The 24,350-nt window shown below is 43.2% G+C and overlaps 1 long non-coding RNA gene across 1 annotated transcript; it reads left to right on the top strand.

Moving 5' to 3' along the window:
• The first annotated feature begins 3,739 nt into the window (after positions 1-3,739).
• LOC146176921 (uncharacterized) lies at positions 3,740-22,328 on the top strand. The gene is made up of 4 exons (XR_014701233.1): positions 3,740-3,883; positions 4,471-4,545; positions 9,302-9,353; positions 22,117-22,328. It is a non-coding gene; the product is annotated as an uncharacterized LOC146176921 (long non-coding RNA).
• The last annotated feature ends 2,022 nt before the right edge of the window (positions 22,329-24,350 follow it).

The following is a 24,350-nucleotide window of genomic DNA, read 5'->3' as shown; positions in this document are numbered from 1 at the left end:
AAACCCGTTTGGCGCGATACGAAATTTTTCACTTGGGAAGGTGTGGTGCATATTGGGCCGGATCTGAAAATGTTTAGCGTATGATTTGAAGCAAAACGTGTAAAGAAACGCGGCAGTTCCCCGATAGTCCTAGTAGCAGCGAGACCAAGCTAATATTTACGCTTTTGCCAATCAAGCCAATTACCTCCCTGACGTTGCATTATTTACAAATTAGGAGCGGTATATTGAAGCTCATAATGACGGCAAGTAGTGTCGGTATCAGCGCTGTACTCATACAACGTCATACAAGTTATATAACTTAAGTGCGAAAGATCTTACAGAGTTACCGAGCAAGGCTGTCTCACCTTTGTTTGCGCGGCACAGTTCTTCCGCTTCCATCTATAAGGGAACGATTTCGCCATCATGCCGATCACTATTCACTTTGCTGGCTAACGAGTATTTGTGACCCCTATGGGCGGCTCGCTCGATGGGCTGTGTGCCAACAAGTGTTTAATTTCAATGAGGTGCCTAATAGGGACCAAACACACGCAGGTGATGATTGTCTTTCGTTTTTGCCGCTTAAAACGACATATGCAGACAACTTTGTTGAATACTTGGCTTCACTCTCACAAGCGTTCCCCGATCTTTGAGTTTTTCTAACTGTGCGACGCAGATCAAAAATAACCTCTTTGTTTGATGCCGCCAAAGGTTATATAGAGAACACTTTTTGCATTCGCGAGGGATTGATATATAAGAAGAGTTTCACTTCTGCCGGAGCACGCATGCTTCTTGTCATACCAGAACCCCTACGCATCACAGTTCTGAAAACGACGCACAACGGTGCAACATCTGGGTACATGGGTGTGGTGCGAACACTTCACCGCACATAGAGTCTACTGGTAAAAGATGCACTCAGCTATCAAGCGCTATGTAGCCAGCTGTGCGCAATGCCAGCTTTTTAGGCTGCCTACTTCAGGTCCAGCGGGAAAACATCGGCAGTCACACTTCCACCAGCTTTGCTCGATCAAACTGACATTGATTTTATTGGACCTTTCCCACGGTCCTCTGAAGGAAGCCTATGGATTCTTATGTACATAGAATATTTAACCCGCTATTGTGAGACACGTGATATCTTCCGCTGTGCATCTGAAGTATCTCATTTCTTACTTCAATTCGTCACTCTTCGGCACGGCCTCCTGCAGCTCTCATTAGTGACCGTGGACGCCAATTTACAGCGCACATTCTCGGAGGCCTTCGCCGCAGCGCCTGCAATGTTCACCAATTGATATTATATCATCTCCAAACGAACAGTGTGGTACAGTGCACTAATCGGACGATCGCCACCATGCTGGCAATGTAAGTTGCTGCATATTAAAGGACTGGGACTGGATTAGCCACACAAACACAGCTCAGCACAAAATAACTGGCTGCAGTCCGTTTTATCTGCTCTATGCTCATTCGCCTTGGTGTGACCTCTAAACAATACTGCCATTCTTCATTCATGATGTGCCTTCTCGTGCTGCCATTCTCTGCGGATCTGAAGCACTGTGAACTATGCTCTATAGAGTGGGTTGAAGTAAGTAATCGCGCAGGGCACGCCAGAATTGTTTCTTCATGTAAATGTTATTATTTTGCGGTGCTCCTTTATTACTTCCTTGTCGCAGACTATACGAAGCGAATAGTCTCTCAAATCTTCTTGCGATGTTTCTAAAAACTGCTCCACTAGAAAAGTATAAAATGCTTACGGCTCAATATCGCTACTCGCCGGTCGTTTCTCATAATACTCATTGTTAAATTTTGTTCATGGAACGCAAATTTCTCTACACATGTCCCACGCTGTGAACACTCCGCGAGCTCCTTTATACAACAAAATCAAGGCTAAACTGGTTAAACGGCCAGAAAAGAGATGTACAAAATTTACTGCTGGTTCATCTGATTTAAGCAGGCATTATATACACGTGCACCGAAAAAATCGTGTTATCTCCAAGCTGTAACATACTCAAAACAAAATGAAAAACTCTATTTTGGCAACATGGAAGACTCTTCGCATAAGATTACATCTACTTCGTCACACTCAGCGTCACATGATTGCTTGGCACCCCATGTAGGCGAAATATACTCAAAATGAAAATGAAAAACTACATTTTGGCAACATGGGAGACCCTTTGCAGGATTAGATTACATCTACTTCGTCACACCCTGCGTCACATGATTCGCTTGGCCCCCATCGAGGCGAAATGACTAGGGTCCTGTATAAACTACACAAAATACGTGCTATACGGCGTTTCCTACAGCACGACTAAATTTTCAATATTGAAACCCAGAAACCAAAAAATGCTTTCTTGTCAAAAGGTCGAAATTACTGAGATGCAGCTGCTGATTTGTTTTTAGTGATTCTGAATACAGCGCTGACGTTTCTTATTCTCAAGGATGCAGTCTGTTTAAATTGTGCAGATTTGAACAGGCCAAGCTTGCGTTTTTTGTTTTCACCACACAGTATCGAATGCAATCATTTACTTTTAGCTCCTCGATTTCTTGCAGATTTTATTGCGCTAAGCATTAGCCTGGATATTGTGTTAACACTTTAGGAATCTATTTCTGCTACATTCTTGGCTCATCTTTTCGATGCAATAAATATAATTGGAGCGCGATTCTCTAGAAAGCATCGCTAGAGCCAACAATCTAAATGTCAAATGTAGTCTTCAGGTTTCTTTTCCTATCACAAAACACAATGTATCAGAATTATCGGCCCATTAAATGGAGGCACTCGTCCGATAAATTATACCTATGAAATCGAATCAGGTATCAATCAAATAAGCGAAATATACAGGTTCGTTCCACCGGATTTTTGAAGTGCCTAGTTATTTAAGCTGCTTTCTTTGTACAGTGGTTCCTAATATGTGTATCCTTATCATTAAAAAAAAAATATTCAAGAATGCTTAAAGCAATTCGTTCTACACTAGCGTTCAAGAGCTAACTATTCTGTTTTTAAACTGTGTTCTACATGCTGATTACGTTTTCCAGTAATATTTGCACTAACTTCATCTTACATTTAATGGATACTATGACGCTCCTAGGAAGCAAATATAATGGCCTTAGGTTTGGTTTGGTATGTGGGATTTATTGCCTCAAAACGAATCAAGGTATGAGAGATGTCGTATACCTGAGGTTCTTTCACGAGCACTGATATCGCACAGCACATGGGCGCCTAGCTTTTCGTCTACATCAAACTTACGGCCCTATTTGGTGGCCGGCCATGCTCATCTTCGAGACTACCTTAGTGCGCTGTAATGTCGGAATGCAATGTGGTGCTCACTCCAAGTGCCAAAGCAGTAGATGTGGACCAGTTATTTACAGAGAGAAATTTTATAGAGCAAAACACAAGGACCCTGGTTAGTGCCTTGTCTTCGTGGCTGCCCACGTATTTGCAACCATCTTTTGTGTAATTGTGCAATCAAGCGCAGAACAGTTACAGTACCAAATCGAGACACGGAATAAATTGTAGAACCAATATTTAAGCTAACATTCGCTTGGTTTGCTCATGCGCATATATCAACATAACCCATATATTTTGGTATACATGAAAAGAATTAGACATATTTACATGTAGATCTGAGTGCCCTAGTCTAGCCTACACTTATCACCAATGCACAGACTAATTGTCGCAACTGAAGCAACGCAGTATAACAAGGAAATTAATCATTTTTGTGCAACGTGGCCAGCAGCTTGACTGCTGAATTTTTAATGAGTTAAGAAATTTTGCCTCGATAAAGCTTGCCGGCGCTCCTTTGCAATAGGCTTTGGAAACGACGCAATAGGAAAGTCAAGAGCACACGCGAAAACGTTTTCAGTAATCTCTTCTATACACTCTAGAAGCCGAGATCTGTAGACATAAGAAGTAGCGGTGAGTACAACGCCAGTGATGAGAGCATGAAATGCATGACTGTGGCTTATTTTGCTTGGAAATGAATGTTCAAGTTATCAAATTTTCTGCTAGAAGAACGATACTAAAACTTCAGTAAAAATTGAGACAATCATTATTACCATAATGCTTTCTGCATATATAATTGAGAAGATATTGTTGTAAGAGTGCAATCATGCCGCACCACGACACCAACGGTATCTGCTTTTAGGCGGCCTCTCTCAAGGTCCCGTTGTTATCGAACGTAATATTCGCCACGCCGTAAGGGGAAGCTATATTTAGAAATTCAAATGGACCACATTGTAAATATTATTTGCAGCACTGAACATCGCCAATTTCATAGTACGCGCCATCGTTTTGTGATGTACATTTAGGCATGTGCTCAGCCGTTGAACCCTGCACAAATATGGTCTTTTTGCCTCTGTACAAAAACCACGGCCCAATATCAATATAACAGGAAGTATTTAACATTGATAATTGCATTAGGGAAGGTGAATGAGTAACTTTAAAAACCTTGTACTGTGACTATTTACTGAACACAAGTTGCTTAAAAGAAATATCTCTTATAGGCGGAGACTCCTGGCAAATATGATCCCTCGCCTTTTACTGCTGGCATTTTCGTTCATACTCTTCTCCATAAGCGAGTGAGTATGCCAACTGTTAATTAGGTGCACTACGAATTCAAAGATTTTGTCAGATCCTTCAGCTTTGAAGTCTACCTTTCACCATATCTTTTTAAAATTATGGCATAGACACTGAATAAAGTGACTTTAAGGCTAAGATAATAATTCTAATCTCTAAAATGCTATCTGTTAATGAGTAAAAAAAGAAATGATAAATATTTACATGAACATAGAGATGACTATACTAATGACCTTCAACCTCAATAGTATCGGGTGTCATTAACCAATTTTCGCGCGGCTAACGAATGCCCTTCTGGTTTAGCTGCACGTACCTCTCTGTAGAATCACTCATGATGTATCTAATAGAAAGCAGTGGGCAGAGACAGCATAGCGCTCGCGCATCAATTAGGTAAGCACTTTCGCGGATGCAGCACCACTGCTCAAAGTCGAAGTGTTATGAGCGGAAAGGTGCTAATGAAGCCTTTCTTGTCTCATCATTGGCGCACGCAGCAAGCAACTCTGCGCGGAATGCTTTACCAAAAGACATATATAAACCCAATACAACAGAATTCACATGTAACAAATAAAAGACAAAATGCTGAATCCAGTTAGGATTACATCCCTGCAATGACTTAATGACATTGCATAAGTAGCCGCATTAATAATAGGCTGAATGCAAGTTATAGCCAAAATTTCTATCTAGAACCCACATAACAAAGCAATGCCGAATACAGTCATGATGAATTAGGTGTAATGTTTCAATGACAATACATAATGACTTGCAGCATTGATCATGTCCCGAATTCAAGTTAATGCGGTGAATTCAATTGAGAATCTACAAAACAGAGTACCCAAACCAGTCAAGATCAGTATGCTATAGCGCCTTAATGACAGTGCATATTTACTAGCGACTTTACACACAGACCTAATCCAAGTCAGAGTCAAAATTCAATCCAGATTCTACAAAACAAGTAAACCAAAGCCAACGCAGGACGCCTCTGTGTGCTTTCGCATTACCGCACCTACAAAGACGTAAGTGCACCCCCTGAATTATTTAAGCAGAATGTGGGAATAATTGGCGGCCGCCGCTACAATGAGCTGGAAACTTTTCATTATAACCCATTTATCTAGCGCCACAAATAAAGAAAGCAGTAATGCCAGCAATACCAACCATTATTGCTAGAAGCCACTTCCCTAATGTTTGCTGCCGGGTTGCCACGCGCTCTCTGAAAGCGATGTTTCTTGGTATCAATGGTGCCAACATCACTTTTGGTGGCATAAGCTGTTCAACAACTCACACTAGCCACCGGAATTGAATTGTGATACCCAAATGGCATCGTTTCTCCAACCTTACCTTAGGTGCAATTTTCATACCTGTTACCATAGTCTGAGCATATTATTGTTATGATGAAAACGTGGTACAATGAAATTGATATTCACGAGAGTGCATGAAGACAAATACTGAGAAAGATGTACGAATCGTGATTTACTCCTTTGTTTGATATATTGTGTGAGCACTTATTGTAAACTTCATCCACATCTGTGTTTACTCATCATCATCACCCTTCGTTGCATGGAACTTCATTCTCATTTGCGAATCATCATCACCAACGCGCTGTGTGTTCGTTCATCGAGGACGTTGTTGGCTGTGCCATTAAACCTCAGTCTCCAAGCTCACAAATGGTGGAGCCTGTTGCGAACCTCCCACCTCTCAATCAAAGCCTGCAGCTATATTCCGGTCGAACCCAGGTCGGTCATTCTGCCAGGATGGAGCATAACGATCGACCTCCCCATGCTTCGGCTGCCGTCCCCCCAGCTGCTGCTGTTCCCTCATCTGTCGTGCTACCCGGACCCGAGGCTTCTGCCGGGACTGCTCACACTTACGCGCCCCAAGCTACGCAATCAGCGCAGCCTTATGGGATATAACCACCTGGCAGAGTGATTCTCCCGATTTTTCTAGCCTCAACGGGCACGACGTTTACAATTTGCTTGAACAGTACGAGGGCTAGCACCTACAACTTCCGGGGCGCTTTAAGAAAACTTTTGAGTATCGCTTTCTTCTTGAGCCATGTAGCGAAAACATGGTTTATTAACCATCGGGCCGCCATTCCTGACTGAACCTATTTTACTATTCAGCTTCGTCAGATCTTTGGAACGGTGGCCACCGGCCTCGAAGCTTACCAAGACAATATAGATACATGCGTGCAGCTTCCCGGGAAGAGTTACATGTCATATAATGAGGATGTACCCTCCTTTTGTCAGCGTGTGAACACTATCATGCCTGAAGCCGACCGGGTCCTCTATGTACTGAAAGAAATAGCGGCTTCGCCTTTAGCACTTTCGCCGCTTAACGCCCCTCGACTGCGACACTTCCTTTTAAAAGCTGAAACAACTTCTGGCATAAGATCCAGTTCTATAACATTTTGATGAGTATTCTCCAACTATTGCACACTGATGGTAGTGGCCACGGCATTGCCGCCGTAGTACTACAACAAGATTCATCCATCGAAAAGCTTGTCGCTTACGCAAGCCACTCCCTAGCTCCGGCTGAGCAGAACTACCCTGTCACCGAACAAAGGTGTCTTGCAGTTTTATTGGATGGTCAAAACCTTCGCCCTTACCTTTTAAAAAAAAGCTGGCATTTCATGGTAGTCACTGACAACCACGCTTTGTGCTTGCTCTCATTCCTGAAACATTTAAGAGGGCGGCTCGGGCGCTGCATTCTCCAGCTTCACGACTTTAGTTTGCCATAATTTTCAAGTCTCGCGAGAAACACCACGATACTGATGCCCTCTCTCGTTGCCCCCTTGTCTTCGAATGTTCTGGCACTACTGAGTAATTCTTTTCCCTCCCTTGCAAATTATTTGCACAACCAGAATGTGCATACCGTGTCGATTGCCGCCTTTTCCGACATTCAGAAGGACCTGGCTTCCGCTCAGCCTGCCGACTCGTACTGCCGCACAATAATCGATCGGCTCAGATACTTCGCTTCCCCCAAATTTTCGATAGCACCATCAACTTGCCAAATTTAAAATGCAGGGTCGATTGTTCACTGATATGATCACAACCCTTTTGGCCAACCATGGGTGCCAGTTGTTCCTAGTTTTCTTCGCCATCACATCTTGCACGCCTTCCATAACGATCACACCTCCGGTTACCTTGGCTACCTTAAAACCTACGACCGACTCAAGAGCCGCTTTTTCTCCCCCGACATCTCAACGAGTGTTGCCAAGTACGTTGCCTCTTATCTGCCATGTCAACACCATTAACGGTCAACATCTTTCCAGTGGGCCTACTACAACCATTTCCCTGCCCTTTCACACCTATCAAAGTTGTAGGCATTGACCTACACGGCACTGTACAGTTCACCTCGGCGGGAAATCATTAGATTGTTACAGCTGTGGATCACCTCATCCGGTATGCTTAAACTGCCCTCTGGTTCGGCTGCGGAGATAGTAAGCTTTTTCCTCCGAGACATTATTCGGCGACACGGAGCTCCTCGCGATTTCCAGTCCGACCGCGGCAAGTCTTTCCTCAGTGCAATCATGGCCGAAGTTCTTCATGTCGCAAACATTATTCACAAACGAAGTCCACCTACCATCCACAAACTAATGACCTCAATAAACGTCTCCAACGCTCTCAGTCCGATATGCTTTCCACAAGTTTCGACCCTGACCACAGTAACTGGGATTCCTTGTTTCCTTTTGCCACCTTCGCACAAAACTCTGCCATTCAATGCATGACCCGCTACTCCATCATTTTCCTGGTCTATGGTCAATCCCAAAATTCTGCCAGGAGGCATCCTTCTCTGCGCCTGTTTTCGCTGACACACCCACTGTACCCGCTACCATGAACTTGCCAGACTCGACACAGAAGCCGCCCAGACTGCGCAGAAAAGCAGCTACGACTCTTCTCACCATGAGGTGTCATTCAATCTCGATGAAGAAGTCTTATTCTGGACGCCTACACGCACGCCAACCTTGTCTTACAAGTTTCTAAGCCGCTTAATCGGTTCATGCACGGGGCTCGACTAAACTGCCCCGGTGAACCATCGCGTAACCCCCGCCGCTCCTGTCAACGACGTCACGGTCGTGGAACTGAGATTGTACAAATGTCACGACTTACACTCTTCACCACCGTCCTTATCTTTAATTCCTACGACCTAATCGGGGACGGGGTGGGTGGGAAGGGGAGAACATGTCAGCACTTATTTTGAACTTCATCCACATCTGTGTTTACTCATCATCACCTTTCGTTTCATGGAACATCATCCTTGTTTGTGTATCCTCATCATCAACGGGCTGTGTATTCATTCTTCGTTGTCATGTTGGCTGTGCCATTAAACCTCAGTCTCGAAGCTCACAATTGGTTATTTTTATTTTCCCTCTGTGCTGGATTCCTAACTGTATCTAATATTTGACTTCCAATGTAATCAGGTTTTGCCTATACATTTGTTTATTTTCCTGTAACCCCCTATACTTAGCTGCAATTATTAAAACATATGTAACTTTCAATTTCTTGATTTCGTGATGCTCAGTTTGGCTTTTCTACTCGCTGGCAGTCTCGAACTAAATTTAGCTATAATAGGTACCATAATGTTTGCTAGTGACCCAAACTTCGATTCAATAATACATTCCCTGCTCAGTATCAACTATTTAAACCATATATTTTTACTCCAAAGATGCTGCTTCAACAATTCATTCATCATTAAAATAGCATGTTTTAAACAGCGACCTTCTTTTATTCCTCCAACACCTCTCCCTCTACTCTCTTGCAGGGCGGGGTTTGGAGGACCAGGACCCATAGCACACAAAGACTGTATCAGGCCTGTAAGTAGTGACATCCGTACTCTACTTTGCCCATTTTGTGTTCTTTCCGACCAAAACAACTGCGTAGATCGTGATTTTTGAGAACGTAGGAAGCATAAATGTCGTTACACTCAGAAGACGCGCCATTGGAATTTCCGTCGTCGTCATCTTGATTTTTGTGTAGTGGAAATCCTGATAATTGTCAGAGCGGTAGTTTTCTTTCAAAAAACCTTGCGACCAAAATTCGAAACCCCATAGCGCTAATGCTAAACACAGCGCTGTCAATAGAAGGAAAAATTATTGGGGACTCTTAAGCTCAGCTCAACACGATAGTCTAGGCTTCCACCTCACGTATACAGCTCAGCATTAGCCATGCGTATATCCCGCCTGCGTGGCTTAGGGATAACGTGAATAGAAGTGTCGTGGCGGGCTGATTCTGATATCATCCTCCCTCCCCCATTTAGAGGAGCAGGCCGTGTTGGCAGGTGATGCCTAATGTAATGTCAGGCAGCCCTGTGCTCAATTAGTGGTCGGCCATGTCAGCTACAGTCTACCACCAGCCAGGGCCATGTTCGTGATTTGCCCTTGACGACACAAACGCTGCAGGAAGGCCGCTGACGCTGGATTTTTTGTGAAAAGTGGCTTTAACGCTATTAAGTAAATGATTAAAATTCCCCTAAGCGTAGTCTTAAGTGCAGTCGCAAAGCACCTTTAATCTCGCCTTTCAGTCCGGCAAATAAATATTGTACCTTTAGTAGGTGTTTGAGATAAGGAGGGCGCCGTATCGGTCTGCTCTTTATACACCGCATTTTACTTCGCATTATAATTCATTATTTTTAAGTTCAATTTCGGTCAAGGAAGGCAGGGTAATTTACATCTCATTAGACACCCCCCTTCTTAGAAATGCATATGTTGTCGTTCCGAGCCTCTACTTTAAAGCAATCTACAATCTGATTGGAAGATTGATGATAGACAGTTAGGCCAATGGTACGTTATATCCTGAACGCTGCCCAGTGGGCGACTTCCTCACAAATGTGACACGAAATCAAGCGTATTGGTTGTCTGACCGTTATTTTCTACATTTGAGCATATATTGACGGCAACAGTGACGATAAAGGCGACGGATATGTACATATTATAATATTTCGTTCTTCCAGCAATTAGTTTTAGAGAATAACATTCTAATTACTGTACGGAACATGCTTTCAATTTGATCTCCTTTTGTGGCTTGAGATTTGTCATTCGGAGGGGACGTTCCCAATAAAAATACTGCGCGAATTCATTTCAATTCTTATTGCTGAAGTGCCGAAACAACATTAATAGTCTATCAAATCACACAGTTAGGTTATTTAGGTGGGGCTATTTAACTTATTTTTTTAATGACGGCGTGATGTCGATTTTTATAACGATTATTGTCAAATTTTATGTATTCAGCCAAATTAAACGACTACAGTAGTTTTGTGACGATGCGTTTCCGCAGTGTTCAACAATGGAATTTTCGTCCTTTGATGTCTTCGCAGTGTAGATTTTTTTTTTATTAGAGTTAGAATAGGACGGTGTTCCACGTTGCGTATACCCTATATGCTGTAACAAGAGTAAGTAAAATGATGGTTAAGAAGTTATACCCAAGTTTTGTGCAAGGGGTAGTTTCCATATTGAAAACGTCATTCAGACTCGGCACAAACATGAATACATAATGCATATCGCTCATGGTGAGCCGCTAAAATTATGTGCCTAATTATTCATATCGCTATCGAGAAAAAGAAAACGAATAGAGCCTTGAGGCAATTACTATCAAAAACGGTATTTAAGTTTCCTCCGTGTGCCCGTTTCGAGTTCTACCGTCGGGGATCAACCTCCAGTAACAATATATTAGCCGACGTGGCTATTTTGTTTAAAAACGTTGTTTATTGCATCAGGGCATAATGCAATATGTAAATTAATTTTTAAGGGGGTAATAAATGAAAGAAAAAGGGTTGACTGTTCTAATAAAGTTCAAGAGAGAGCGATGATAAGCCCCTTGCGTCCAAGCAATGTACGATCATGAGTTTTTCGGCAAAAGGCCCACTACCGTGAGGTGCCGAATTCTCGACGGCTTCAGTGCCAGGAAAACGCACAAGTGGTGAATATCTTTCTCGTGATTTTCTGACTTGCAAACAAGACATCCTGAACGTTGATATAAATATCAATATTGAGGCCGTGTTCGAATTACAGCAGGTATGAGGGCAACCCCGACCCGCATCCTCCGAAGCTCAACCTCCTCGGCGCGGGTAAGACCGCTGAGGAGGATTACCGCACACGGTGGGACAACAGCACGTGTGCGGCGCTGGAGGTGCTCCTTTCTTGTGAGAAGCGGCGCTGGAGGTGCTCCTTTCTTGTGAGAAGCAGAGTGGCATCATCCATAGTGAGCAAGCGTGTCAATGATGAAGGTAGAGTCGCCTGAAGGGTTGCAGAATCTGCAGAGGTTTGCAAAGGCATGCTGACTGATGTTATGAGAATACTGCCAGATATCGAGTGCCTAAAATGAATTTTTAATTAAAATACCAGGTATGGTATCGATCTGTTTTCGCGCGTGTTTAATTTTTTTTATATTGCTTGGGAAATACCTTTTGACGTTGTCGATTTTTTGAGATTTATTCATCCGCACTTTTTGGCGTTAGTCACAAATAAAAAATTATCACGCTCAGTGTATCCGTGTACAGAATGCGTAACTCTAAGGATTTGCAATGTAAACTTGGCAAGCCATGCGCTTCACTTACGAATCATACTTCACAATAAATTGTAGGGTTCTCCAGGCACAACATTGTTTGTACTTCAATGCAACAGAAGGGAGGTAATGAAAAGACAGACCTTAAAATATTTGGTGAAGTGAATATGAGTGCGTTATCCATACTTAATATCATCTAGTACTTACATGGCTCGAAATGAGTGTTTTATTTCCGGTTTAGTATCACCTAAGTTTCTCATAATGACGACTGCGAATCATTTAGTTCGCTACAGCCTGTAGTAGCAGGTAGTTTTTATAAATTCATGCGCAGACAACTAAACGCATGTAAACGAATCTTCGGGCAAATTCAGGTGTCGCCTAAGTATTACCTCTTAGCCTGCGTGTCTTTATGTCTTTTCTTCATTTGAGCAATGCAGAGAAGAACCCATATGATATGTCTTTGTGCTGAGGGGACTGCATTTACAAATACACCACACAGTCAGGAGTACAAGCGTCGTCGCTTCCAATATACCTATTCCAAACTAGTCTAGGACTTACTGGCATGTGGATGATATGTAGGTAGTGAAATAAAATGACCCCACCATGACCGTTGCCGGGAAGCCTTGCGACAGACCTTTGTACAAAATGACCTGCTTGGTTTTTACACGTTTTTCTCAAATCTAGGTTTCAGACGAAGGCGACATTCTTTAGACTGAATGGGCTGTGCAGGCGAGAAGGAGCTACGGAGTGATGCTTATCATGTTTTTCGCGGTCTGTTTAGGCGCCAGTAAGTGGCACGCCCTGCGAGCAATGCCACCTCCTAGGCGAAGAATTCTCTTTGGGAATTTATAAGAGACAGCGGTGCAATTACAGCGGTCTAGAACATGTTTCTAATACAATAAACTGCCGCCTTTTCCGGTGTTCAATCAGAAACTACTTTAAAGGCTAAATCATTTATTTTCGCTGCCTCTCAAATGTCTGATGTTCGTGTCACAACAAGCTATCTGCAAATGCGTGAAACACTCTTGGATTCACACTGTATTTTGGAGATATCAGACGCAAGTAATGCTATGGGACCGTCATTGTCGTTAATATCAAATCAAGATCGAAAATAGCCAGAAATTTGTGAGCACCCAATAAGAATCATCGTTTTGTTATGAAGTCAACTTTGTTCATTTTTTTACGATTCGCATATAGTTCGTCAGCTCGCCGGCTCGCCCTGAGAGTAATGCAAACGCGATATGGACCACACTATAAAAAGTAGAGGGGAGAGCTGGACCAGTTGGTGGTACACATCGGTAAAGATTGACACCAGCATCCTTCTGCGTCCTTGCGCTAGTTTCATTATTTACCACTGTGAAAAAGATCGATAAATATGCCACCTTGGACCGCGTGAAAACAAAACGACGAAGCAAGGAGATCCATAGTCCATGCTTCTCTGCGAAGATGCGTGCACACTGAAGCCTGTTGAGAATTATCATCATGTTCATCCGAACTGTACCCATTGTTTGCAAAGGCCTCTCCCGTATACCTACAAATGATGCTAAAACAAGCGCGAAATAACAAACACTTAGGAGAAGATAGCACGATACAATCGGTCACCCGCAACTGAATGCGTTATTCGAGCAAAACAGCTTAAGATCACAAGAGAATAGAAAAAAAAAACCAGAAGCCGCATCAACCGCACAAGGGTTCTAATCAGGGTATGAAAACATGCGCGTGATAGAACGTGAAGTAAAGCACAAAACAGTGGTACAGAACAAGCAGGCGGCAAACTCTATTGTCATCAAGAAATGTAATTTCATGGGTTGTCAGGGTAACAGAGGGGATGCTGACACATGTGTCAATTCGTGAGGTGCTCGTGATAATACATGAAGAAAAGAAGCCAACAGTCGGCGAGGCCAAGGAAAGCATTGGGGATTGTACATTACTAATTTACGTGATTACCGAAGTAAAATTAATAAAAAAGAAGACAAAGTAGAATCCCCAATGCTTTCCTTGGTCTCGCCGATTGTTGGCTTCTTTCCTTCGTGTCAGCGGGTTACACATGTGTACATGTTGACAGAGGAGGTGCTGACATATGTGCTGACACATATGTCAATGGGGGTGCTGACAGATATGCCAAGACCGCTCTAATCTAGCTGACCACTGCCGGGATCGATTGTAAGAGATCAGGAAAGCGCACGTGATCGACGCATTCTAAAATTTGAGAATACTACTGTTCTTTTTACATACCCTAACAAATTGACACGACAGCTCATGGAGGCCTAATACATCGCAATATCAATTGGCATGAGTGTCATTACCCCCGCTGTCACCCTGACAACCCCTGAAATTGCATTTCTTGATGACAAATGTGTTGGCGCGTTCATATTCTGTATTGGTGTTTTCCGCTTTACTCCAGGTTTTATCATACGCGCGTTTTGATGCTCGGATTAGATCGCTTATGCGGCTGATGCGGCTTCAGGTTTTGCTTGCTTTTCTCCTCTCTTGTGATCTGAAGGGGAAGCTGAAATGTTTTTGGCAAAAAAAGAGTTCTATGTGGCATTTTATTGTTGTTCGTCCGCTGAACAGGAATATTACACTTAAAAATAGTGGAAGTCAACGCAAATAGCAGTTTTACAAGATAACGTGCTCCAGTCGGTCAGCCCTCTAAGCAAACGCCGCTGTTGTCGGTAGTTGGCCGGACCACACATGACGTCATTCGCGGTATGAAGGCGGTGTTGCTGCGTGCGCGTTTTTTCAGGCGACTTGAAACCTCGATTTAAAATGTTATTGATTATTCGAACAACGTACTGGATACTTACCGTAAGCGTTCGTAAAACAAGTAGTTCTAAAACAAAAACGAAGAACCGGCGCTTCGAAAGACGCTGTCGAGTAGTTCAGCTGCGAAAGCAAAATCAGCACTTTTGCGCGATTCGAAAAGCGCAAGAGCTGCCACGCTTAAACAACTGCCCTTTAAACACTGAAGCTTGTTTCTGTTTATGTATTGAATATGATGCAATCCTATTCCATAGCCCGTTTACACAACTTTCGAGTTTCGCCCACCTGCGCAAAGACAAACGCACGCATATTGCAGCTGCAGCCCATCCTGTCTTTGGAGCTTAGTTCGAGCTGTACGCTGCTAATCAACCTAAAGCCCAAAATAGTCCGGCCTTAGCTGCATGAAGAAATCAGGCAACTTCACAGTACCTGCAACGCCATATGAAGCGAGGTTATCGGAACGGTGCCGGCAGCGATCGCGGCTGACGGGCGGTCTAGCCGAGCGCACTCCCTGGTCGTCGCAACAGCAGACGAGGTTTGGGGATTGTGCAGCGCTGTAGTAAATGTGCTATTCATTGTTCTCCCTACTGCATCTCACCTTGCCTCACAACGGAGTAAAGATGACATTAATGAAGGCGACGCCTTTGCAGATGAGCTAATGTATACAAGAATGTCGGATGAACCGAGACGCACCACGGCGACTGCCCCTAAACAGCTGTGAAAAGAAGATTGCTTGTATCCCAGTTAACACTACCACCAGCATCTCAGTACAAGTCGGCGATCCTCAACAGGAGTTCCGTTATCCCTGGAATTATTATTTAAGATAACAATAAATTTGAACACGCTTTATTGACTCTAGCGCAAGGGATCCACGAAGAGCTTGCGGAAGGCAGACCTGGCTTCGGTCGACAGTTGAGCGCGCTGTTGCTACGCGAGGAGCGGGGCATTCCAGACACTGCGTTTTAAATTACTATTGCAATTGCAGCTTGGTTCTACTGATGTGGCATTTCAATTTCTGCACCTAATTGGTAATTTTTCAGAACGGCAGCGAGCTATGTAACTAGTGAGCCGCGAATCACATTTTATGTTCGGTATCCTCAATTAAGCGTAACGACGGTGAAGCCGAGATTATTAACCTAATTACGCGCGAGAACAATGAGAAAACAGCACCGGGTTCAGTTACGCTGATTTAATTGCGATCTCAAATGGCAGCAAATGTTCCTAAGATCGATGATCGTCATCGGCAGGAAAATGATCAGGGAAAAAGAACGCTGATTTCAAAGGCAAAACATTTTTCCTTTTTATGACAGAGTCCCACTGCGCAGAAAGTTTCCTATCCTTTGGAAAACTCTAAAGCACCATGTCGCCAGGACCACTCATGTTCGTACAACGGAAAGCTGTGCAGACGGCCACTGGTCGCTTCACACATTCACAAGAATGTTTACTTTTAATGACAGGAGGAAATATTTTCGAATGTTGAACGACTTGTATTTTACAACTGAACAAAAGAGGATCACGGTCCGAGGGCGTCAAAGAGCGCGGCGCGCCACTCCGCAAAATCAGCGTATCTGCTGGTTTACCTCCTGTAATATATTAACACGCGTAGCCTTCAGTACAGATCGACCGAACCGGAGAACACAAATAGCAGCAGCAGCAGACTGCGCTGATCCGTCGATCACTACAGCGCGGGATGGAGCAAAACACGCATGCAAAACGCCGGCCTGCATTCCGCGATTGACGTTACATCCGCTTGTTCCCCAGTTTCGACGCCCCGCCAACGCCGCTCCCGGCAGGGAAGAGGGCATGCCCGCGGCTTGTTTTTAACACGCGATTTTATTTATTTATTTATTTATTTATTTATTTATTTATTTATTTATTTATTTATTTATTTATTTATTTATTTATTTATTTATTTATTTATTTATTTATTTATTTATTTATTTATTGATAGTGCAATCTCAGTGTTGAATTTTAGCAGGGTGGGAATACAAACTAAGCTCCTCAACAAAACAGGCAAAAATAAACAATAATTACAGTGCAAGTTGAAGCTCTTCTGCACAATTATAGGAATAGAACCAAACATATACAACACAGCGGTGAAATAACAAAAGCAATAAAAAGAAACTAGGTGATATGTTGCGAGAACAACGTCAGTGATGGCTGCAGCACTTCATTGTTAGTGAGGTTATTCCAATCGAAAATAGTTCGTGGAAGGAATGAGTATTTAAAGCAGTTATTTAGAACGCGAAAAGGAGTTAAAGTTAGCTGCTGTCGTTGTCGGGTTGCGTATCCGGACGAAAAAAACAAGCAAATTGGTGAGTTCTGATCGGTAGTGTCTTTTAATTATTTGTTCAGAAATGTAAGTCGTGCACAACGATTTCGCTCAGTTATTATCGGAAGGCCAGCTTTTTTTAAAAGGTGTGTTACTAATGTACGCCGGTAATTGTTATATATGTATCGTGCCGCTCTCGTTTGAACTTTCTCTAATTTATTCATGTTAGTTTGTGTGAACGGGTTCCAAATGTTTGCAGCATAATCTAAGGTAGGCAGAACAATAGATTTGTAAGCAAGCAGGCGTACAGATGGGGTCGACAACCGCAATGCTCGTCTCAAGAAAAAGAGTTTACGAAAAGCGTTACACGTTATGAGATCAACATGTTTATTCCAACTAAGATTGTTACCGACCCAGAGCCCTAGATATTTATATTCTGTTCCTTTGGTGAGTATCATGCCGTTAATACAATAATCGAAGGGTAAGACTTTCTTTTTGTGAGTGATTCTCATTAGTACAGTTTTTTCGAAGTTAATCGACATTTTCCATGCTTCACGCCATGCGAAAACTGTTTGTAACGCACTATTAAGTAGTTGTTTATCAGATACTTTTCTTACTTCTGTATAAATAACACAGTCATCAGCGTAAAGTCTAATTTTCACAGGAATCTTTTTCATTTCGGCAGAATTAAAAAACAATATACACAAATGAATAATGAAGCACCTACTTTTCAACCACCGAATTTTATTCGGCTTCGAAACCGGTTCAGCTTTTCATTAGGTTGTTTTTTTTTTTTTCGGAATATACCATTCAGTTGCGAGTGAACCCTTGTGTCGCGCTGTCTTCTCTTCCGTGTTTGTTCTTTTTTTTATTTATTATACCCTCAGGGCCATTACGGAGTCATAGAGGGGAGTGGGTACAAAACATATAAAAACGTTTTTACCCACTGGAGTTAATGAAGCAGAACAACATAAAAAAGGCTCTTTAGTATGCATTGTCAGCATTTGCGGGCAAGAAAAACAGAACAATATAACGAATGTCTCACAGTTATACAGTATTAGCTATAACGTTCTTGAACAATTGGTGGCCAGTGATGATGGCCGTCGAGGAAGGAAGGTGTTTCCACTTATTCGGTGTGCGCGGTACAAATGACAGGAAGAAATCATTTGTTCTGCAGAAAGAGATGCCAACTATATGAATATGGTAAAGTCTTGGCAATACACACGGGGAAGGTGAGATAGGTTTGGCACAAAACTGTGGGTGATGAAATAATTTATGAAAAATACACAGACGTAACATTTTGCGACGTTAAGACAGAGATGAGAAGTTAATGCTAGATTTCATGGCACTGATACTCGCGGTTCTATTGCAGCTTGAAAGAATAAAACGGGTAGAGTTATTCTGGACCATTTCCAATGTCCGTGTTTGATTTAATTGACCTGCACCTCGTTTTAACATGAATACCTACAACTCGCCCAACTTCTCACGATACCTGCTATTAACCTTGTCTTGAACTAGAGTTCATCCGCCTGACCCCTGCGAACTTAATCCCGTCCGCCCGCCTAACATTCTGCTTCCGCCTGTTGCGTATAATTTCCCTTTGGAGCTGGTGGATTTAATTTTTTGCTCTAGCTTAAATCGTCGGTCCTCTCTTAGCCCAACATGCCCTGCCCGCGCCCATTTATTCTTCACGAGTTACACTAGAATGTCATTAGCGCGAGTTATGTCTCTGACCCACTTTCAATGCTTCCCATCTCTTGACGTGAAACCTATACATTTCCCGTCCCATAGCTCTGTCTCTCTATCTCGTCCATAAGATAAGAACGCAGGGCCGCCCGCTAGCGTGGCTTATAAGTATAATTTTACAACAAGCGGCCCCGAAGGAAAGCATGCTTTAAACAATATCGCTTGTAAACCAACTACCTGATATAGGATGTCTTCAAAATAACGGCTTGAGGGGCTAGTTGGTGCTGCATCGTATTCAGAAATGTGGCGCTACAAACACAAACACAAGAGTCTTGTGTATCTTCTCTTGTGTTTGTGTTTGTTGCGCCACATTTTTGAATAGGATGTCTTCAAGATTTCCTCCTCATTTCTTGCAGCCCCGCTTTTAATTCTGCGCTCTAGAGGAAGGAGAGTAGATGTTCGCCAACTTCTGTTTATTTTCCATGTAGCGAGTGCACGCGGTCTGCTTGAAGATTTGTGCAAATGAATTTGAGAAGTCGAATTTTTTCTTCTGGAACCGCCGTGTGTTTGCACTTGAAAATGAATTGAAAACACAAGAAACTGATTTTGACTGGGCGTTTACTGTTTGGTTTGACTCATGGGGAAGATAAATTTTTCAAAGTTTCCGAAAATACGTATATTATTTTTCTCAACGCTGTAAGAAAATACAAAAAGTTATTGAACGTGAAGAGCAATGTGATATGAACGAGGAGAATGAATATTCACTATAAGGTTTAGAAAATAGGTTACAAATTTACAAATACAGATGTTCTTCTGCGACGCTAGCGGTAAACAGTATGTTAGGCTATCCCCACATGCCCCATGTGGGCGTCTATGCTACTAATAAATGTTTAAATATAATATTGATTGATTGAATGTCCTTTATTGAATGGGAGGGCTCATGGCCATGGATGGGGGTAAAGGGGAGTAAACAGAATCTTCACTGTTTAGGTCGTCACTCAAATCCTATTGCTCTAACCAGGCCGCTAAGGGAGACATACTTGGCAAATATTAAATGAGTAAAACTGAAGTATCTCTCATTCATCGCTATATGCAAACTCTACGCAACTAAATATCAGCGGAATTCACTTTAGGATCATTCTGTGTTAAACTATGCACTGCTACACACAAAAACAATTGTGAGAAAATAGTTACTTTTTGTTGAAATATTGCGCAAGAAAGCCCTCGTCGATGTAGTTTTTTATTGTTTCGACTTCTTGCTTGCTTTCCAACAATGGGTTATACTATATATGCCAAGCTATCGCCTTTGCTAGTGAAGCTGACTGATTCAAAATGCTTTACCAGTAAGTCTGGAACCTGTTTTGAGTTCTCTTTTCTAATGGGTTTTAGTAGTTGCGCGGAATTAGCATCACAATTCAGCACCAAAGAATATACGCATAGGGGTCTACGTTTCTTCAATACCTACGTGCCAGCTAGAGGTAGCGCCATCTATCCATGCATAGAATATTTGAACTGGCTGGGACAACCCTGCCACCTTTCACTAAGAAGGAGGCGGTCATGATGTCATAAAGCCTTTCAGGTCACTCATATACAAGAAAGAGGACTGGTAAGAAGAATCCTGATATGCAAAGAGGGCGGAAATAGCAAGATACAGGCCGAGTAGCGCTAGCCTGCTTTATCAGCCTTTCGTTTTCTAAAAACAAATGTATATTTATGTGTATTGTTAGTGAGAGTGTGATTACTTTGCTTGATCGTGGTCAGAGCGTCAGAGCATGGCGAAACTTATGTTCAATTCCAATGACAGATTCAAAAATAATACGGTGCGACGGATGAGGAGAAAGAAGACATACAAACGGCAGGATTGGCGCCTAGCCCCGTCGTTCGGGTGCTTTCTTTGCGCTCGTATATCACGGCATAATATTTTTGAATCAAAATGAACCAAACTAACCCAGCAAGAGATCTGCTAAAATGGTAGATCGCGAGCGCTTGGTCAGATCACAAATGGAGAGTATCGCTCCGGGGTAGATCCCTTCCTCCATGTTTGCGATTGGAATGTGTTCACTTCCGCGGGAACATGCTTACTGGTGGACGGAAACCAACCAACGCGCACTCTGGTTCTCGTAGCTCCGCCCTCTTCAATGGCCGCCATCGCCTTCGCTTTGTTGCAAGCACATTTTTGCAGCTGCTGGCAAAACAGGTTCATTTATTGGTATAAATCTTCACGTTTTTGATCAAGCATAAACAAAATCTTAGATCGAAGCTAACACATGCCTTCTGAAAAAGCTGCCGACACCGATCGCCGCGCGACGGCATCTCAAGAGAAGGGGATAAAAATATTTCCTACCTGCAGCAATTCAGTGGCTGGCTTGTTATAATACAAATACCGTGAAGAATGTTAGGGACATTGTCCTTGAGTTGCTTGGGATGCGACTATATTAATTAGATCCGAATGCGAAAAAATAAGCTTCGCACGTCGGCGTTGTAATTACTAGCTGTAGAGTTTCGTTGTCTTTCTGCTGCCGTACTGCGCAGGACCAACTTTGTGAATCATGCATAAAGCTCACGTGATGTGCCTGTAAGGTTATCATAAAAGAAAATCTCCTGACATATAAGTTATTCCATCTTATGTTGTAGCAGCTTCTTTTGCGACCAGTAACCACTGCTCGTCCATACAGCGTCGCTGCAGTGGCTGCTCACTGCGATAGGCCTGATGCCAGTGCTTGCCGGCGGCGTCGAATCCTTGCCCGATTTTGATAGCAGCCCGCTGTGTAAGATTTTTCACCGCTAGAATTCCGCGTGAAAGTTGACTCCTTAGAGGTCGGCAAGACGACACAGCTTTCATGTCATCCGCAGCTGCTCGGACAACCGTGCAGCAACGAGGAAGCGAGGATACGCCCGTCGTGGCAGGGAGGAAAAGCAGAAACATGAGACGTGGCGTACGGGCTTCTGGCCAAAATTCTCCGATTTAAGCGGAGCAAATTTCGCTGCTACACGGAGCGATCCGTGATCCACGCCTGATTGCAATCTGCCATTGAAACACGCAGCTCTCGCTCCAATTCTGCCATTGGAATACGACAGCCCCAAACGGAGCGGAAAAACTAGATCCAGATCTGCCATTGGAATTCAACGAGTCAGGCCGTGCAATAATTAGTAAAGATTTTGCTCGAAAACGACGTTACAGGTAAATGACGTAGAGAAGAAAATGTGAGGTTTGACTGATTGCGCTAGTTGTTTGCTTTACAGTTTTAACATTAGAGCATTTCCAGACGCCATTACGGAAGAAACGCGCCTATTAGTTTTCTCTTGTTTTATTTCATGTAACAAGTAGCCTTTTTTTTTTTTTTTTTTTTGCACAGTGTAACCCGAACGGAAACGGACATGAGTGCTTGCCTGGATGCAGCTGCCATAGAAAAAGGACAAATCGTCATGCGGGGTTGTGCTTAAGAGATAACGTTCCGCCACTTTTGGGTTGGGACCCGGTATCCAATCAGCCACCAAGAAGAGGACAACAGTTCGCCGCTCATTCAACAGTTCGACAATAAATGCATTTTTTTGCAAGCCGCTAAAAGACTTAAATTGGCGCGTTGCCCAGAGCTTTGTTTTCGTGCGTTACGCATAGACGGGTGAGAAATAAACGAAACGTGAAGCGCCACAGCTCCTATTTGCTCTGACCTTGCTCTGAAGTCTATTTTGGCCTCGTCATACTCCGCTGAAAGAGTTGTTGAACCACATTCTGGTCCCATGGCATAAAAGGCGAGAGCGTCCGAGCTATTGTCGCAGCTGCTGACGTGGTGGCTCAGCTTGGCGTCTCAAAGTCAAACGCGCTGGTAAATGACCCTAATAGTTGGAGTGGGAAGTTAAGCTCATGTTCAAATCGAAGCGCCAATCATCGACCTTCAATTCGTTACAGTCGGGCAGTTTCATCAGTCATAATTTTGTTTTTGTTGTATTTCGCGCTTTGCATCGCAGCATTTTTCAAATTCCATTCGTGCGTATGCCAGTCACAAATCCATCACAAATCCAAATTCCATCGTTCGGGTACATTACCCGTCTAGCATGTACAGCCACGCCGTGCCGCAGGTACTAACAATATTTCAGGCTCCTCTCCGCGGTCGCTATGGGAAACCGCAGGGAAAGCAAAGTCTGCCTTTGTAGCTCCCTGGCTACTTCAGGAGCTTTCTATCACTTCACGCCTTCCGGCTGTAAATGCCAGTGAGCACACGCTTACTGAACTCGCTTACTCGCTAACTTTCACACTACCAATATTTATCTCACTTAAGTGCAAGGGTACTACTCCTCGCATTCTCCACGTTTGGTATGCGCCGCATTCATGCTATCAAAACACGCCTGCGCCGGAAATCTGGGCCCCAGATTCGTCTTTCCAAATTAAGACCGAAGTCCGATCTGGCACACATACAAGTTTGGTAAACGTAGCGATACAATAAGCTGGCTGGACCTAGTGATATAAATCTTTAGCGCTAGAAATCCTTTAGAATGAACTTGAATCGAGGCTTTCTCTGCAGGAATATTGAAAGTCGCAGCTAACTATAGAAGCGACCGCAGCGCGTTTTGTACTGTTTACTGTGCAATGCATATTGTCGCCTTTGCCTCATTTAACACACTCTGCGACCTGTCAGCCTGTATTGCCGAACTGATATTTCGCACGAACACTCAGAGAAAGCCTGCGTAGTGACAAATACTCAAGTGAATATTTGCCTCAAGGAACTAGTCTCATTGCTCTCGTCACTCCTGTTCGTTCCTAGTCTCTATTACCTCTGTTGTTGACTATTTATTTATTTATTTATTTATTTATTTATTTATTTATTTATTTATTTATTTATTTATTTATTTATTTATTTATTTATTTATTTATTTATTTATTTATTTATTTATTTATTTATTTATTTATTTATTTATTTATTTAATTACAGTATGCATACTGCTAGCCTCCCGAAACACGCTCTTGCAGGAATAGAAATGACAGATGCGTGGAATCTGGTTTCACAAAATGAAATGAAACAAAGAAAAGAAAAGAACTGCTCATAAAACGGCTGCCGGTATGTGAGGAAAGACAATGCCTCAAAACAGCGATAAAATGAGTAAATATAACAAAAGCAAACAAATTCAAATCGAGGCACTTGCTACAGTTTAGATTTTAAAGACCGCCCAGAAAATCGCCTAAAGATTATAGGGCCCCACAGTCCCTTTTAGTGTTTCAAACCGCGCGCGCTTCTTCCTGCATGTATTGGTGCTTGCCCGGGCAGCGCGAGTACGCATGCGCGAACTGCCTGGAGCGGGGGCGGCATGTTGTCGGCGCGAAACCGAAGGTAGATAAGCGCGTCGGAAACAAGGCTCGGGGCTTTTTCACCGGTCGGCCGGCGAGCGAAGGGCGGCCGCCCTTCGCTCGCGGGCCGGCGGAGCGGGGTCCTAACAGACGAAGACGGAAGCAGTGCCTACACGGATGCCTTAGGAGTATTAGCGTGAGTTGCTGCCACGCGAGAAGCAATGTTTTGTACCGTCGTCAACGCTTTGCCCCTATTACTTGCCCTATTCGCGCCGCAGTGTGTTTTGTGTAGCCATGGTAAAGCGA

This window comes from Amblyomma maculatum, chromosome 10, assembly GCF_055883805.1.
Source record: "Amblyomma maculatum isolate TAMU_Amacu chromosome 10, ASM5588380v1, whole genome shotgun sequence".
NCBI classification, from domain to species: Eukaryota; Metazoa; Arthropoda; class Arachnida; order Ixodida; family Ixodidae; genus Amblyomma; species Amblyomma maculatum.
This window is presented reverse-complemented; position numbering and strand designations above follow the sequence as displayed.